Source organism: Petromyzon marinus, unplaced genomic scaffold (assembly GCF_048934315.1).
Source record: "Petromyzon marinus isolate PM22_M1 ecotype Great Lakes invasive population unplaced genomic scaffold, UKy_Petmar_22M1.pri1.0 PM_G_Scaffold_28, whole genome shotgun sequence".
Classification (NCBI taxonomy): Eukaryota; Metazoa; Chordata; class Hyperoartia; order Petromyzontiformes; family Petromyzontidae; genus Petromyzon; species Petromyzon marinus.
Window position 1 is genome coordinate 1,557,501 of NW_027422850.1, and position 5,000 is coordinate 1,562,500.

A 5,000-nucleotide genomic window follows, 5' to 3' on the forward strand; every position below is an offset into this window, starting at 1 on the left:
AAAAATGTGATATTTTTCACGGAGAGACCCCGTGAAACGCTAGAAGTGGGCGGGGATGTCTCTCTTGTGGCTCACGGGGCTGTTAGGGTGGCACAGAAATCCCTCGGAATGGGAAAACGGGTCATTTTCGTGTCGCCACATTGCATACGAACCGCATGAAACTTCCAGAGGCATTTGCAGCAGGAATGCATGTGCACTCAAAAAAGTGAATATTTCTCACGGATAGACCCCGTGATACGCTAGAAATTGGCGGGGATGTCTCTCTTGTGGCTCACGGGGCTGTTAGGGTGGCACAGAAATCCCTCGGAATGGGAAAACGGGTCATTTTCGTGTCGCCACATTGCATGCGAACCGCATGCAACTTCCAGAGGCATTTGCAGCAGAAATGCATGTGCAGTCAAAAAAAAATTGATATTTTTCACGGATAGACCCCGTGAAACGCTAGAAATTGGCGGGGATGTGTCTCTTGTGGCTCACGGGGCTGTTCGGGTCGCACAGAAATCCCTGGGAATGGGAAAACGGGTCATTTTCGTGTTGCCACATTGCGTACGAACCGCATGAAACTTCCAGAGGCATTTGCAGCAGGAATGCATGTGCACTCAAAAACTTCTATATGTTTCACGGATAGACCCCGTGAAACGCTAGAAATTGGCGGGGATGTGTCTCTTGTGGCTCACGGGGCTGTTAGGGTGGCACAGAACTCCCTCGGAATGGGAAAAGGGGTCATTTTCGTGTTGCCACATTGCATAGGAACGCCATGAAACTTCCAGAGGCATTTGCAGCAGAAAGGCACGTGCACTCAAAAATTTTAATATTTTTCACGCATAGACCCCGTCAAACGCTAGAAGTTGGCGGGGATGTCTCTCTTGTGGCTCACGGGGCTGTTAGGGTCGCACAGAAATGCCTCGGAATGGGAAAACGGGTCATTTTTGTGTGGCCACATTGCATAGGAACGGCATGAAACTTCCAGAGGCATTTGCAGCAGGAATGCATGTGCACTCAAAAACGTCTATATTTTTCACGGATAGACCCCGTGAAACGCTATAAATTGGCGGGGATGTCTCTCTTGTGGCTCACGGGCGCTGTTAGTTAGGGTCGCACAGAAATCCCTCGGAATGGGAAAAGGGGTCATTTTCGTGTTGCCACATTGCGTACGAACGGCATGAAACTTCCAGAGGCATCTGCAGCAGAAATGCATGTGCACTCAAAAACGTCTATATTTTTCACGGATAGACCCCGTGAAACGCTAGAAATTGGCGGGGATGTGTCTCTTGTGGCTCACGGGGCTGTTAGGGTCGCACAGAAATCCCTCGGAATGGGAAAACGGGTCATTTTCGTGTTGCCACAATTGGCATACGAACGGCATGAAATTTCCAGAGGCATTTGCAGCAGAAATGCATGTGCACTCAAAAACGTGAATATTTTTCACGGATAGACCCCGTGAAACGCTAGAAATTGGCGGCGATGTCTCTCTTGTGGCTCACGGGGCTGTTAGGGTGGCACAGAAATCCCTCGGAATGGGAAAACGGGTCATTTTCGTGTCGCCACATTGCATGCGAACCGCATGAAACTTCCAGAGGCATTTGCAGCAGAAATGCATGTGCAGTCAAAAAATTGAATATTTTTCACGGATAGACCCCGTGAAACGCTAGAAATTGGCGGGGATGTGTCTCTTGTGGCTCACGGGGCTGTTAGGGTGGCACAGAAATCCCTCGGAATGGGAAAAAACGGGTCATTTTCGTGTCGCCACATTGCATGCGAACCGCATGAAACTTCCAGAGGCATTTGCAGCAGGAATGCATGTGCACTCAAAAAATGTGATATTTTTCACGGAGAGACCCCGTGAAACGCTAGAAGTGGGCGGGGATGTCTCTCTTGTGGCTCACGGGGCTGTTAGGGTGGCACAGAAATCCCTCGGAATGGGAAAACGGGTCATTTTCGTGTCGCCACATTGCATACGAACCGCATGAAACTTCCAGAGGCATTTGCAGCAGGAATGCATGTGCACTCAAAAAAGTGAATATTTCTCACGGATAGACCCCGTGATACGCTAGAAATTGGCGGGGATGTCTCTCTTGTGGCTCACGGGGCTGTTAGGGTGGCACAGAAATCCCTCGGAATGGGAAAACGGGTCATTTTCGTGTCGCCACATTGCATGCGAACCGCATGCAACTTCCAGAGGCATTTGCAGCAGAAATGCATGTGCAGTCAAAAAAAAATTGATATTTTTCACGGATAGACCCCGTGAAACGCTAGAAATTGGCGGGGATGTGTCTCTTGTGGCTCACGGGGCTGTTCGGGTCGCACAGAAATCCCTGGGAATGGGAAAACGGGTCATTTTCGTGTTGCCACATTGCGTACGAACCGCATGAAACTTCCAGAGGCATTTGCAGCAGGAATGCATGTGCACTCAAAAACTTCTATATGTTTCACGGATAGACCCCGTGAAACGCTAGAAATTGGCGGGGATGTGTCTCTTGTGGCTCACGGGGCTGTTAGGGTGGCACAGAACTCCCTCGGAATGGGAAAAGGGGTCATTTTCGTGTTGCCACATTGCATAGGAACGCCATGAAACTTCCAGAGGCATTTGCAGCAGAAAGGCACGTGCACTCAAAAATTTTAATATTTTTCACGCATAGACCCCGTCAAACGCTAGAAGTTGGCGGGGATGTCTCTCTTGTGGCTCACGGGGCTGTTAGGGTCGCACAGAAATGCCTCGGAATGGGAAAACGGGTCATTTTTGTGTGGCCACATTGCATAGGAACGGCATGAAACTTCCAGAGGCATTTGCAGCAGGAATGCATGTGCACTCAAAAACGTCTATATTTTTCACGGATAGACCCCGTGAAACGCTATAAATTGGCGGGGATGTCTCTCTTGTGGCTCACGGGCGCTGTTAGTTAGGGTCGCACAGAAATCCCTCGGAATGGGAAAAGGGGTCATTTTCGTGTTGCCACATTGCGTACGAACGGCATGAAACTTCCAGAGGCATCTGCAGCAGAAATGCATGTGCACTCAAAAACGTCTATATTTTTCACGGATAGACCCCGTGAAACGCTAGAAATTGGCGGGGATGTGTCTCTTGTGGCTCACGGGGCTGTTAGGGTCGCACAGAAATCCCTCGGAATGGGAAAACGGGTCATTTTCGTGTTGCCACAATTGGCATACGAACGGCATGAAACTTCCAGAGGCATTTGCAGCAGAAATGCATGTGCACTCAAAAACGTGAATATTTTTTCACGGATAGACCCCGTCAAACGCTCGAATTTGGCGGGGATGTTTCTCTTGTGGGTCACGGGGCTGTTCGGCTCGCACAGAACTCCCTTGGTCCACCTGATTCGTGCATACAGGCAGCAACTAAAACTCTGTAAACCTGCTGTGAGGACATCTAAACAGTGGACCAGTGAGGCTGTGGAAGATTTGCGGGCGTGCTTAGACTGTACTGACTGGGATATGTTCACGACTGCTACCAATAGTCTGGATGAACTCACAGAGGCTGTGTACATCAGCTTCTGTGAGGACTGCTGTATCCCAACACGTACCAGGGTGAACTTTAACAACAACAAGCCCTGGTTCTCAGCAAAGCTCAAAAGGTTGAGGTTGGAGAAGGAGGAAGCGTTTAGGAGTGGGGATAGAGACAGATTCAAGGAGTCGAAGAACAGGTTTAGCAAAGCGGTGAGAGAGGCTAAACGACTGTACTCAGAGACACTAAAACACCAGTTCTCTACTAACGACGCTGCTTCTGTCTGCCAAAGGGCTCAGGCACATCACCAACTACAAACCCAGAGCGCCCCACACCACTAACGACTCCCGCCTAGCCAACGACCTGAACGAGTTCTACCGTAGATTTGAAAGACAATTGGACTGTCCTGAACCACCCCTTCCCACCCAAGAGGCCCCATCCCCCACCCATACTACAGAAACGACTCTCTCCTTTCAGGAGGGAGAAGTTAATGGGCTTTTCAAGAGGCAGAATCCACGCAAAGCAGCCGGGCCGGACTCTGTCTCTCCAGCCACCCTCAGGCACTGCGCTGGCCAGCTGTCTCCGGTGTTCACCAACATCTTTAACACCTCCCTGGAGACATGCCATGTACCAGCCTGTCTCAAGTCCTCCACCATCATCGCTGTGCCCAAAAAGCTAAGGCCAACAGGACTAAATGATTACAGACCGGTCGCCCTTACATCTGTGGTAATGAAGTCTTTTGAGCGCCTGCTCCTGGCACACCTCAAAGCCATCACAGACCCTCTCCTGGACCCCCTTCAGTTTGCCTACAGAGCCAACAGGTCTGTGGACGACGCAGTTAACATGGCCCTCCACTTCACCCTACAGCATGTGGATGCCCCAGCATCCTACGCCAGGATCCTGTTTGTGGACTTCAGCTCTGCCTTCAACACCATCATCCCTGCCCTGCTTCAGGACAAGCTCTTCCAGCTGAACGTGCCCTACTCCACCTGCAGGTGGATCACAGACTTCCTCTCTGACAGGAAGCAGTGCGTTAAGCCGGGAACAGAAGTCTCTGACTCCAGGTCCATCAGCACGGGAACTCCTCAGGGCTGCGTCCTTTGCCCACTGCTCTTCTCCCTGTATACCAACAGCTGCGCCTCCAATCATCTGTCCGTCAAACTCTTGAAGTTTGTCGGACGACACCACCCTCATTGGGCTGATCTCTGGTGGGGATGAGTCTGACTATAGGTGGGAAGCTGACAACCTGGTGACCTGGTGTAGCCAGAACAACTTAGAGCTAAATGCTCTAAGGACAGTTGAGATGGTTGTGGACTTCAGGAAGAATACAGCCCCACTCACCGCCATCACCCTGTTAGACTCCGCAGTCAAAATTGTGGAGTCCTTCCGCTTCCTGGGCACTATTCTCTGCCGGGACCTCAAGTGGGAACTGAACATCAGCTCCCTCGCCAAGAGAGCTCAACAGAGGATGTACTTTCGACGGCAGCTGAAGAAATGCAACCTGCCAAAGACAATGATGGTGCAATTCTATACAGCG